Raw genomic sequence first — 14869 nt, 5'->3', positions numbered from 1 at the left:
CATTTCCATACTGCCCATCTCATCTAAATAACTCTAGATGGCTCACAAAAACACATATCATAATATAAAAGTATAAATATGAACAAAATTTAAAATAATTAAAAGGTAGGGTTCAGTATTAAAAGTTAACAAGACAGAGAGAACACTCTTAGAACACAGTTGTTGTTGTAGTTGCAATTTCCAAAACATATTAAAAAACTTGCTAAACAACACATTTACTACTTTTAAGAAACATTCCATATATGCAATATTTAATGATGATATAAATCACATTTCCTTATAAAAACCAAAGAAATAATAGTAACTGTAAGTTACACCAAGGGCTTATTTTTTTAGGTAAACCTGGCAATATATTTGGCAAAATTTAAATTAAAAGCAATAAGAAAACAAAATTTGAGAAGTGCTTGAGGTCAGACAGGAAGTATGCATAGAACAGATTTTTATTCTTCAGGTCATAGAGAGAAATGTATGAATATGAGAAAGTTTATTATACATGTCTTCTTTTAGAGAAAACAACCAGCCTGATAGAATGAACATGCTTGAATTATAGAAATTTTTCTGCAAATACGGAACTGAAATTTAGTTGCTGCAATGTAGTATATAGTTGTAGTAAAACATGCTGAATATAAAAGGAATGCTTAGGAAATGGTTCAGTATTGAGCAGGGAGAGAACATGTCAGGTCTTCTGTGATTGTTTAAGATATTTATGAAGAGTAAATAGACCAGTGGTTCTCAACCTATGGGTCGGGACCCCATTTGGGGTCGAATGACCATTTCATGGGGGTCTCCAAACAACGCAGTCCGCCATTTTTTCCCCTTTTTCCTTAGCTGTGCTACTCCCTTTTATTCTATTGGCTTTTGAAAGCCAATAGAATAGACTCTCTTGAATAGAGTCTAATTCTATTGGCTTTCAAAAGCCAATAGGAATTGTCCAGGCTGTCTCTGCCCTGCTGAGCCTGCCATTCTGCAAATGGTGCTGCAAGTTGTCTGCAGCGAAGGCGAGCTGTCTGGAAGTTTCCACCCCTCCCTGCTGAGCAACTACTAAAAATCTAAGTAAAAGAGTGCCAGGGGTGGGGGGTGGGAGGCCAGTGTGTGCAGGGAGGGTTGCTGGCGCGCGTGGGGCCTGGCAGGTGCCTTACCTCCCTTGGGCTGGGCCAGCTGGTGGCCCAGCCAGTGGTCGGCCTACGCCATCTCTGCCGCTTGCCAGCTACGCCTTGGCCGGCGCAGGGGGTGGCATCACGCATGTGCAGCACTCCTGGGCAGGGAAAGTCCTCGACTTACGACCGATTGGGTAGTCCTCGACTTATGACTAGTTGGGGGTCATGGCTTTAAAAAGATTGAGAACCACTGAAATAGACAAAGAATGCTCTATTAGAAGTATTAGAAGAGTGTTGGTTGTGGAAATGAATATGTATGTTCTTTTGTATGCAGATGATGCTGTGGTGCTGGCTGGGAATTTGAATGATCTGCAGCAAATGTTAGACTGAATGATGCATCAGAGACCCAAGGTAGTTGTGTTTGACAGGGGAAATGGGATGAATGATTGCAAGTTACACATTAACTGTGAAAAACTACATGATAGGGAAGTACTGTTGTTAAAAGTTTATGAAAAATGTAAAAATTTTAAGACATGCAAATGCCACTAAAATGTGATTTGTTGCAAGGAAAAAATGTCAAAAGAAGCAAAAGTGAACACCCATGAAAGCATGTTGCCACCATTTTCGTTGTACAGGAGTGACAGGTGTGTATTTATTTATTTAAGAAGTATATATGACTGCCCATCTCATATATATGACTGGGCAGCTCACAATTAGAACTAAATAAAAACAGAATAGAAGGACAACTAATATTTTAAAATATAAACAGCATGGGACAACATAAAATAGCAACTAAATAATCAAACCTCTCACAATCAATATAACTAAAAAGCAAGCTTGCCTACAGATCCCCAGGCTAATGGCAAAACCAAGTTTTCAATGTCTCGTGGAAGGCCAAGCAGATTATAGTGAAAATTAAATTGCAAAACAAATACCTGAAGGGGAAAATGGATGGATTGTGATGAGGGTGAAGGTTGAGAAAGGTTTAGCTGGATGGAGTCACAATATTTTTCAAAGAGAGAATTGTATAAATCAGCAGCTGGTGGAAGCAAACATGGTATACAAGAATAGAAAAGTATGGACATATATCATATAAGGTGTTAATGTAAGCTACATTACATTTAGTTACATTTCTTATTTTACCTACTGCCTTTAATTTATTTTGCTTTCTACTTTTTTTTCTCTTTTTGTGCTTTGCATAATGTTGGTCTCCCAAAGTGGAACAGAGTGATGATGATGGATGATGATCTCTCTCTTTATATGTATGTATTTCAGACATGGAAATTTATTCAAGTTTGAATACATAGGTAATGAATAAAATAGAAAGATCACTAAAATATTGTTTCCTTAATTAGGATTTATGAAAAAAATAAGTCTGACCTGTCATTGATTTACAGATTAATCAATAATTATTTAAGAAATAATTATAGTTTATTTATTTATTTATTTCTTGGATTTTTTGGGGACAGTTAAATCTTATGACTCTCAGTTATGCAAATCATGAACCATTTAATTTCTGCATTGATAAATGATTTTTTTCTACTGTAATAAGACATTAATATAACAGAGAAAGAAAAAAAAATATTTAGCCTGGCTGTTCTGTATCATTTTGCTGAAATGAATTGTGTAGAAATATCTACCACACTGTTCACAGCATGAGGCATAAATATAATGGTATCATTTATCTTGGAGTTATGAGTTTGCAGTATTTGACTCATAAACAATGAGATGGTAGTTGGGGGAAAATATCCACAGGCTCTGAGCTGTCCTGTAACAGTTTTGTTTTAGGGACATTTACTACTTTTTAGTGTGGTCACATTTGGCTTCATATGCTGAGTTTTGACTGAGACTGTAACATTTGTGTAGGCAGGCAGCTAAGCAAATGGATGTCTCATTTAATGGTCATCTCCAACTAAAATTTGGTTTAACCCGGATACTCCCCTAAAGATAACAAAAGACTGCAAAGGATAATGAACATTATAATGATTGCAGTAAAAGAATTGTGCCAGGAATCTGGGCCTTTTTTTTCCTTTTTTTTCTTTTGAGGAAAAGTTCAGTTTTCCATACCATTGTCTGGGTGATTTTAATCCTGTTTAAGCTTAGCATACGAATTTGTTTACCAACTCATTTAAAAAAACTGGGAAATTGATCTCTTTTATTAGAGATTTTAATAGTATTATCACAGAAGACTCCAGAGACCATGTAAGGTGGGCTTGAAGTTTCTGCTTCTAGTTCAATCTAATATAGATTAATCAGATAAGTATAGCATGCAGGCACTAGATATTGAGGAAAAACCACCATCATGGTCTAATCTATATATACAGCAAGACCATGTAGCTATAGATCCCTGTAATAGTACAATGCAAGAGAGAGGTGTTGTTTTGAATGTCCCCTTGGTTAAATATCATCATTGCTCTATAAATCAGAAAAATAATCTGTTTCCACATGAATTAACATTCAAATCATCTTATTTTTGCCTCTTTCAGATGATAACTATTTATTTCTTAGAAAGTGTTTGACACATCACCATTAAACTTTTAATTTGAATTAACTGAAGTTTCTAAAGATTTGAGTGATAGACATCGAAGTTGCAATAACTTTTTTTATGTTCCATATCAAGCAATGAAACCATATTAAATTGACTACCAGGGCTCTCAACTTTAACATTGCTGACTACTTTTCAAACAGGAAGAAATTCTAATTATCTTGTGTTCTTTCTTGTGGCAAATGATGTACTCTATATATAGTGAATGAAAGTTCTTTTATGCTGCATCAAATACTCCAGCCTGAAGAATGAAGCATGCAGCAATTTTTCTATCCTTGAAAATCTCAGTCTTTTTTTAAAAAATAAATAAATAAAAGTACTCGTAACTATAATTTATATTTCCTTTCCTTTGTTAGACCAGAATGGACATATCAAGGTTGAAATCCACCATCAGCCATGAATGATGACTAGATAACTGTATGCCAGTCACTCTTTTCAATCTAACTTTCTTTCCACCAGAGGTATTGTTCTACATAAAATTGATAGAAGAAGTGCTCTTGAGAAAAAAAAATATTACATAAAAATTAACACATCCCCACTTAAATGATTCTCAGATATAAGAGGCTTTGTCTGAAAACTAAGAGACTTTTACCACTTAGACAGGACCTGTTCCTGGTCCAGAAGTCTGTCATGGTGTGCCATCATAATTCAATTATTCAATAATTCTTGTCTTTCCTATAAATTATTCATATGAAAATATTTATATATTGAGGGGAAATACCAACCAAACTTTGAAACAAGTACACTGAGTTCTTTGCAGAAGGAGCATATCTTATCCAAAAGAACTGTAACCCATATAGTATGGTATGGTATGGTATGGTATGGTATGGTAGGGCAGGGTAGGGTAGGGTAGGGCAGGGTAGGGTAGGATAGGGTAGGGTAGAGTAGGGCAGGGCAGGGCAGAGCAGAACAGAGTAGAGTAAAGTAAACTATAGTTACTAAAAACACTATACTTTCAGCAAAATAGTTGAAAGTGAACCACTGTCCTGTCTTATCAGGCACCATCTTGGAAATATGTCAGACAAAAAGCAAGCTTGTCTTCCATAACTGGTGCAGCACCTTAGGCAACATTTCTTCATCTTTATAAAGAAAAGAACCAGAAATCAGTTATGTTCAAGCCATATTGTACTTGATTCTTTTCTTAACTGTGAATTCATACCCATCTTTAATATCTTTGATTCTCTGAAAATTAAATATTTTTTCTGATGTTCTGATATTGATATAACTGGTCTCTGAAGTCTATATGATCAGTTAAGACAAACTATAACCATCAAACTAACAGTACACAATACTATAAAAAGAATATCAAGCAGTATTAGTAGCTTATTAGAATTATCTTTGGAATGTACCTTATCTTCTCATTTTAATCCACTGGTGGGCTTTCCTTCTGTCAGTTTTATATTAATGGAAACTCTTCTGGTAGAACTTGTTCAAATTTTCCCCATAGAAAAGTAGAATTAGTAATTTAAACTCCCATCATTTCACAAGCCCTTCAATTCATGCATATGTTTCCCTCTCCTCCCCTCCCCCCAGCTCTCTGTCATGGTGATATTCAATCAGACCTTTAGCTTGCCACCCACACAGAATCCAATTTCAAAGATTACTATGATGAAGTAACCTTGTTCCAAACATTAATTTTTATTTCATAAAGTTCTCTGGAGTTGTATTCTTTGGGTAATTTAAAATTCTAGCTTGTTAAACTTAGCTAGTTTTATTAGTATTTTATTACTATTTCTTTTTTTCTAGGCCCACCCTTTCAGTTCCAATTACAGATTGCATCATGGGATTGTCTGATATAACAATAAAATCAATATTGTACTAAACAAATAGGATGGTCAGTGCATTTTTTAAATTTACAATTAGTTTGCATGGTACCATGTTTATCTGAAAAGAAGATAGCCCTAAATGTAAGAACTCTACCCCTTGGGTCAGATACAAAAAACTAGGGCTTTAAAATTTGAGAATAGGCACTGAAGTAAAGTAGGACTCTGCTTCTCATCAGTGAAGCAGAGCAGGTCCACCACTTTGCTTAATAACCGATATGAAGTGAGACAGAAGTCTCTCTGTCTTAAAAAAAAAGAAGAAAAAGAAAAAAGAAGTCCTCAAAATCATAATTTTCAATGAGATTTGGGCTGGTGCTATTGGAAAGATCTATATCCTAAATAAAGTTAGACTGTTGTCCTCTTCCATTTTCAACTAATGCTTTAGTTATTTGTAGAACTATAGGGTAGGTTGGTATGGTGGTGAATTGATCACTCTACTAGAAATATTGGACTATATTCCAGTGCCTGTACAGTGAGAAGTTCATCAGGTGATCTATGGAAAACCTTGGATGGTTAATTTCATATTTACTGTGAAAAATCTATTTCCTCTTTTTCATTACTTATCTTCTTCTTCTTTTTTTACCTTGCTGATAAAGGTACATTCTTTTCTGGAAATCTGGAAAGGATAGAGTAACTTACCTGTCATTCTGAAAAGATTTTCATTTGGCTTCATATATATGAAAGAAGAGAATTTAAAACCAATCTAAAATAGTAAAGTCCTGGTCAATTTTCTGGGAAGAAAGATGGTTTACAAATAAAATCTGACAGCTAAGATTACATTATGAAGAATAGATATGGACATTCTTTCTTCCCTGGCCTGACTCCTGAACCCAGATTTCTTATGATGTCCTACTGAAATAAGTAATACTTCTATCATTATACTCTTTTTGTCCAAGAATAGTTATTCTGTACATTTGAGAAATATTTCCAGATACTCATTCTAAATAAAGTATTCATGATCTCTCTCTCTCTCTCTCTCTCTCTCTCTCCCTTCCTCCCTTCACTCTTTCACACACACACATCCTGTATACTCTCTATTGGAAATGTGTTTTGTGTCATCTGAATGTATTTTCCTCTTTTTCTTGCCAGGCAGATTAAGAATATAAATTGAAGCAAAGAGCAAGCTATTCTCTCAGCTATTATCCTTTTCAAAGTTGGTATGTCAGATATAATGCTATACTGCTACACCTAGTTGTTTTAGCTATTGTATGATGTTGTTGAAATTTGATTTTACAACAATTCTCAGTGATAAACATCTACCATGGTTTATATATCAGCAGCCGAAGATAAGATAAAAGGGCAAAATTACACAGAAATGTCTCTTTACACTCCCACTCTCACATCAATATGTCTAGGGGTATGTGGTTTTGCTACAATTCAAATTGGTACTTCACTTTGATTCATATTGTCAAAATGTTCTCATGTGGCACTTCCATTAAAGCAAGAATGTGCACAGGACCATTTTTGCCCATGAACTGATGAGATGCAGATGCTTTGATCTGATGCTTCGATTTAGTACTTTGCTTTGAAGGAATACTTTGATCGAAGCTTTGTTGGATCAAAGCACCTCTCCAAAAGCTCCGACAGCCCTAGATATATACTCCCCTTAATGCTAGCATGAAATTATCTCTATATGTGTAACAATCCCATTGTATCAACATTATTATTATATGTACACTCCAAAAGGCATACAAACCAGCATTGATCAATAGATTCTTGAGCATTTCTGTGGTACTTAATGAGAAAGCAAAACCAAATATATCTAATTTTGGTTTCCATACCATAAGAAGGTTGTTGAGGAATTGGAAAGAGTGCACAGAAAAGGCAATGAGGAGATTGTAGGCTAAATACTATGAAGAATGATTAAAGGAACTATGAGAGAGAGAGAGAGAGGGAGAGAGAGAGGGGGGGAGGGAGGGAGAGAGAGAGAGAGAGAGAGAGAGAGAAAGAGAGATCCAAATTTGACATTAGGAGAATTTTCCTGACCATGTAATTAACCTGCTTCCTGAATGATAAGGAGTCCATCATTGTAGGTTATCAAATGCTGAGCAGCTTTTTGTTTTAGGGTGGATTGAGGAAAGAATGGGCCAAATCACCACAGCCAACTTGCTGCGGCCAACTCACCATTCAATTTAATTATTAAAATAATTAAAAAATCATTTAAATTTTTGTCATTCACATTTTATTTTGTCCCTCCTTTTGCATCCTTTCTTTAATTATTCTATCCCACCATTTCTTTAATATTAGTGTAACTCTTGTCTCGTGGTCTGTTGTCCCATGGCAAGTTGGCCATGGCAAGATGGCTGCTGTGAGTTCTCCTAGATCTGACTGAGGATCCCTACTCTGGGCAGGATATCCAAGATTTTTTCCAATCCTATGATTCAGGTCAAATATTCTTGGATTATGTCAATTCTCTTTAAAAAAAGAAATGAAAATATAAATAGCTACATAAAATAGAGAGGCAATTTGAGTATCCTTTGTTATTTTAGCAGGTGCTATCAGTAGTTTGGAGAGATGAAAATAGGAAAGCCCTTTGTTTGCCCCAAATGTTTGTTCTGCACATATTAGCTTAAAATCTACATAATTAGTGTGATGCTGAAAGTGGATCATAGCTGTACAGATTCTTAATGAAATCAGGATTTTTATTTGCCTTAATTCCAGAGACTGTACTAAAGTTCCATTGTTTAGAGAAAATCCACAATTTTCAGTCTAGGTTTCCCCCCTCCCACCTGAATTGATTATTTTTTTAAAAAGTCAATTTATGGTTGAAACCTCTCTGAGGCTAACATTTAGGAAGGGGAAATCATATAAAAAGGGCAGAGCTTGGATTGCATGACTCTGGGCGCCATCTTGACTTTTTTGATGCCCTTCCCTGTGGACACCCCTCTTTTCAAATATAAATCTTCTTTATGTGTAACTTTCTAGGAAAGTTTAGACTTTAAATTTGCTTTCAACTCCGTTTTGAGACCAAGCGTACGAATGTCAATTTTTGTTCTTATCCAGTCTCTATTATTTTGTTTGGTGTGGCTGTGAAATTGCCACATGACATTGCATCTGATCTGGCCAATATTGATGTACATGGCTAATTTTATTGAACAGATGGTTTTATAGTGATTGTTTTTAATCTCATATTTGTAAATGGTTTGGAATTAATGAAACCTCTAAACAAATAGCTTAGCTTTGGAGTGCTCAGCTACCAGTTTACTTTGCTTTACTTCTACAGTGTTATATCCTGTACAAAGGGAAGTGCAGAATTTCAGCGGCTGACAGAAAAGCAAGCAATCCATCATTTGTGCTGCTTGCTTTGTTTGCCAGCCTAGAGAAATAAGACAAGGTGACCGACTTTGGCAGATCAAAGCTATGGCTCAGACAGTTCAGTATTCTGTCTTTCCACAAGGAGCTGCAAAACTGAACTGGAAATATCCTGACCCCAGCATAGCAATACTCATCAGTAACTCAGAAGACCAAGATAATATAACTTGCAAGAAGAACATTTGGCTAAGGAGACACTATTGTATTAATCAGACTAATAAAACTGATATTTGGGCTATTTAAACAGCACCCTGACCAATGATTTACTTAACCATACTTGTTTGATTGGCTTCCTTTACACAACCTGCTAAACAAAACTAAATAAACCATATTCAATCTGAGTTATTAGCTGTACTTTGTGAAAAAACAAATGGGCAGTCATTTTTGGAAAATCCTGTCCTGCTCATCAATACAAATCCCATCAGGTTTCAAATGTGGAGGTAAATCACTTTGCAGACTGATATCTTGGATATGTTTTTGCTGCTTTTTCCATTATATTCATTGACTATTTGAAAGGTTATTGATTATATATGACACATCTCTAAATAAATTGCCTCTCTTATCTGGGGTTCTTCATTTTTAGTAGAAGATCAGATTTTATGTTTTCAAAATAATTAAATTGATTTTTTCCACAATGCGGTAGATTGATGTACTCTTTCAAGTACTTATGTGAGTCATATATTTATGTGATCCTTTTATAGCCATTTGTCTGACTAATATGCCTGTGTTATTATATCATTATGCAACATTACATTTTGGAGACCCCTAAATTATTCAAAATATGGACCAGGACTTCAAAAGTCAGTATGTTAAATAACTTTTTTTTAGAAATGCAGTCTCTTCCCAACTTTCCCCATCCAGTAATAATTTCATGGATTTCCATCTTTGTCATATACCTGAGTAGTTTGTGTTTTTACTCTGCTAATTCATAATGCTAATCTTTTACAGCAAGCAGCCATCTAGCATTATTAGAATAGGAAATGAACAGAGACCATATTCTCACAACAAGTTGTTTCCATGGTGTTAGGGAAGTGAAAGGAAGCAAAATGTCCCTCTGATAACAACTATTGATAGCAAAATATCTTTTCTCATCCTGGAAAGAAAAGAATTTTCTCCAAAAACATTCTGGGTGAAATTGAGGGGTTGGGTTTATTTATTTATTTATTTATGAGACTTATATACCGCTTTAAGAGCAAGCACTCTCTAAACAATGTACACCAGTAAGCAATGTATATATATATTTACATTGCCCCCAACAATCTGGGTCCTCATTTTACCTACCTCGGAAGGATGGAAGGCTGAGTCAACCTTGAGCCGGTGAGATTTGAACCGCTGACCTGCTGAACACAGTCAGCTAAAGTGGCCTGCAGTACTGCACTCTAACTGCTGCGCCACCTTGGCTCTTTTTTTTATCAATTTTTATTATTTTATTTTCATTACAATCATAAGAAAAAAAATTCAGATACATAAGAAATTAAAATACAACACACAAATTCCGACATTGCTCACCCATTTCCCCCCAGACCGCATCCCCCTCTCATCTCTTCACTTCCCTCTTCCTTCTACCTCCTCCTCCTCTCCTCCCCTCCCTCTCTCCTCCATCTTTCTACTTACTTATCCCTCTCCTCTTCGTCTCAATCGGATGCAGTCTGAGGGAAAATGCCCGAGCAATCCTCTATCACCAAAATCTGAACTATTGAACATACTACCCATACTTTCCCCTCCCCCCTCCCCCATCCCCTTCCCCCCCGACTTCCCAGGGCTCAGTACAGGGTTACAAAAAAAAAGAAGAAGAAAAGAAAAAAACAAAACAAAACTAAACATAGTCAACTTAAATTTACTACTTATACAATAACCGAAATCCTAATAACCCTTAACTCTCTGCAAACTTGAATTCATAATTTAATAAAAATCCATTATTCATAAAATAAATGAAACTTTGTTGTTCCATACTTCTTCTGAATATATTCTATCCATCTTCTCCATACAGAAACATATCTCTTTTGTGAATGGTCCTTTAAGTAAGCAGAAATTTTAGCCATTTCTGCTAAGTTAGAAACCTTGAACACCCATTCTTCCAAAGAAGGCAGATAATCTTTTTTCCAATACTGACCCACCAATAGTCTTGCTGCTATTATTAAATTCAGCATTAAAATAGTTTCTTTAACATCAAAATCCACAAAAATACCCAAAAGAAATAATTGGGGAGTAAATTTAATTTTCCTTTTAAAAACCTTTTGAATGTTCCACCAAATCATAATCCAAAAAGCTTTAATATTTTTGCAAGTCCACCAAACATGAAAATAAGTTGCATCCAAGGAACCACATCTCCAACATTTGGGTTGCAAATTCGGATACATACAAGATAACTTTTTAGGATCCAAATGCCATCTATAAAACATTTTATAAAAGTTTTCCCTCAAATTTTGTGCTTGAGTAAATTTAACATTTCTAACCCAGATTATCTTCCAAGAATCCATTAAGATTGGTTCCTGTATATTCTGGGCCCATTTGATCATACAATCTTTTACTAACTCTGTTTCTGAATCCAATTTTATCAACTCATTATAAATTCTTTTAATATGAGCAAATTTCTGATCTTTAATCTGAATTACCAAATTTTCATCTGTTAAAGTAATTCCCACCTTCTTATCTACCCTCCATCTCTCCATTATTTGTAAATATTGAAACCATGATTGTAAAATATTTTCTTGCCTTAACAAATCAAAAGACTTTAATTGCCAATCTGTACCTGACCAAATGAGCAACTCTTTGTAGGAAATATTGTCAAAATTCATCCCTTTAGAAACCCCTTGAATTGCCTGTCCAGGAATCCCCCAAATGGGTATTTTATAGTTCAATTTATAATAATACTTCCTCCATACACAGAGTATGGCATTTCTTAAAATATGTGACTTAAACACCCAATCTACTTTCTTATCAAAAACTAAATATGCGTGCCAACCAAATAATAAGTCCCAGCCTTCAAGAACCAAAATATTTTTGTTTGTTAAATTGAGCCAATCACTTACTAAAGTTAAAATGGCCGCATCATAATATAATTTCAGATTAGGTGCTTTAAGTCCACCCCTTTCTCTAGCATCTTGTAAAATCTTAAACTTAACCCTTGGTTTCTTGCCACCCCATATAAATTTATTAATACCCTTAATACCTCGGCTCTTGAAATAGATACTAGTTGAAAAATTGGGGGAATAATCTATATACGTTACTACACAATCTAGATGTGACATATTTTGTTTCTGTGAATTTGTGTGCATGGCATGTACAGATGTGACATTTGTGTGTGCATGGCATGCACAGATGTGACATTCAGCAAACTCTCATTGGTTTCCATCCTAACTATGAAGCCAACTATGTGGTTCTGAACCTTTCAATAAGACCATTTATGGTAAAATATCATAATTTTGTTCTGAAAAAAAATTAAAGACCAATATATTGGTCTTACATGCAACATGCTATATTAATCAAACATTTCTCTGTGTACAAATCAATAGGAAATCTTCACTAAGTGACTAGATTCAGTTATTCAGTTGGATTCTTTTGATGGCAACACACAGTGCAATAGCTTGAGTGAAATACTTTGCACTGTACTCAAAATTTCTTATCTGTTCTTTTTTAGTATTCATATTTTTAGATTCAGATTAGATTGCCTGCATTTGCTATGACAGGAAAGAGGTTTCACTTTGATCCAAGTTGACATGTTATATGATAAAGTATTATTTCCTTTTCATATGCCCAAAGTGCTAATTATTAAAGCTACTGCTATAGCTAATGTACCATTAAAACTTTAACCATCTATTTAAAAAGTGTATCTAGGTATGTCACTTTTCACATCTTTAACCTTTTTTATGAAAATCATGAATAGAACCTGTCATTTATTTTCCTTCTTTTTGATGTCTTATTGAACTCATACCAGAGACATTGCAAGCTTTTGAATAATGGTCATATTGTAGAATATTCATCAGTTCTATATTTCTCTTGGTTTTACTGTGATAGTGATAGCATTAAAAAATAACAAATTCTGAGTTTATATATCTTTTATAAAATTTTGGCCATATTTTCTGTTTAATCTGTTGTTCACCTGAGAATTCTGATCCTCTTATTAATTGACTGATATATGTTTATATTGCTGCAACCCTTACATGTAAGGATATTGGGTATGAAATTCCATTTAGCCTAGCATTAAATTAAAATAGATTTGTCAGTTGGCGTAATTTGGTTAATGCCAGTTAAATCATGATTCTTCTTCCTTCTTCTTGCTCCCCTCTTAAAAAAAAATCAGGTTACCAATGAAATGAAGCTATTTGCCTTATTTTCTTCCATGAACCAAGATAAAAACTTAAACTTTATAAATAGTTGTGACTGTCTTTTTTGTATAACTTATTCTTTCCTCCTTATAATTCTCTCTTTCAATTTTTTAGACTGCCTGAAGTCTTCATTAAACTTCACATTTATGATCTCAGAAAAGGTTGCACATTATCTTTCTGAGACATTAATAGTTCCATTCTAGTTGCCAATTAAGATTAATTTCCAAGTGTTACCCGTTACTAGAGACATCTTTCCCTGCACATTTCAAAACTGACTCAGAGGAACTGCTTTGGACCTTATGTGACAGCTCCACTGCTATCTGAAAATGTGTGGCCACACCTCTTTCAAGCAGCTGTTCCTTTTTGCAGATTTGCATGAAGCCTAAAAAAAAAAAAAGTTATTTATTTAATAAATGTATAGGATATACATGTCATACACATATGAGTAGCTCATAACTGAAGCAGAATAAAAGTAATACAAATAACCAGTATTAAAAAACAGCTAACATGACATAAAATAGCAGCATAAAAGACTTAGAAGTCTTGGAAGAAATATTCAAAGAAGCCATGATGTGGGCTCATCCATGCTATCAGGGCCCATGGCAAAGCAACATTTTTAGTGCCTTGAGGGCAAGTATATTTTCTGGGGTGTGGGGATGATGTTTCAGAGGGTTGGCCCAAAAGCAGGAAAAGCTCTTTTCCTAGTTCTCAACAGATGACCCAGTCTGCAGACAGGACCTGGTCATGCCTCTTCTGCCAGATCTAACCAGACTGGTAGACACCACTGGAGAGAGATAGTCTGATGTAATAAATAAAAAAGATTTGCTGTGTTTATATGAGGTTAGAGCACTTTTTCTTAATCATATTTTGAGTGTGCACATCCCTAGTATTAATACAGATCAAATCATGAGACAGGTTATTAAAGTCCTCTGTATGAATACATGACTGAACTCTGTTTGAAACACTAAGATTTTTCTTGAAATCCTGCCATTTTGAATTACTTTTGGAAGAGCGGGATGTGTCACTATGCATATGATGTGTGAAATATAAGGCAGTTCTTATACTGTAACAAACACCAGTATTTTGTGCAAGACAAAGCTACTTGTCCATCTTTTCTATGTCACTTTTTCCTCTATATTTTTGTACAATTACTCTTGCATACTCATTTCCTTTCAATAAAACTGCAGTATAGAGACACCTGCTGGGAAACAAATGAACAGAAGCATTGCTAATGTATATCTTTTAAATTGCAAAGGAATGTATATATATATATATATATATATACACACATACACACACAGATACATATACACACATACACACACACACACACACACACACAAAGGCTTGTTTTTGTTGTCTTTTTCACTCATTGGGAGACCTATTAAAATTGATTTTAATGTTGAAAATTCAGAACTGTTCATGAATTATATCTCAACTTATTTTAGTAGCACTTCTCACAGCCAGAAAAATAATACACAATGAGACATACAAATTGAGGAACAGATGGAAAAGCACACTTTCACCAATACTGCTCAGTTTACTTGATATATACAATGCAAAAATATGATCCAATGAACCTGGTCCATCCTTCTTCAAGTGTTTAGAGAACAACTTGTTTGGTTAGGATACTGGCTAAGGTATCTCTTTGCACATTGAAATATTCATTCTTTAATTGTTTTATATACATTCTTTAAGGGTAAAAACTAGAGGCATACACTAAATAAACATTTTGATTTAGTTTGATTTTAAATGACTGGGGAC

This window comes from Crotalus tigris, unplaced genomic scaffold (assembly GCF_016545835.1).
Source record: "Crotalus tigris isolate CLP2741 ecotype Arizona unplaced genomic scaffold, ASM1654583v1 scf7180000017546.9332058, whole genome shotgun sequence".
In the NCBI taxonomy this organism is placed as follows: domain Eukaryota; kingdom Metazoa; phylum Chordata; class Lepidosauria; order Squamata; family Viperidae; genus Crotalus; species Crotalus tigris.
This window is presented reverse-complemented; position numbering follows the sequence as displayed.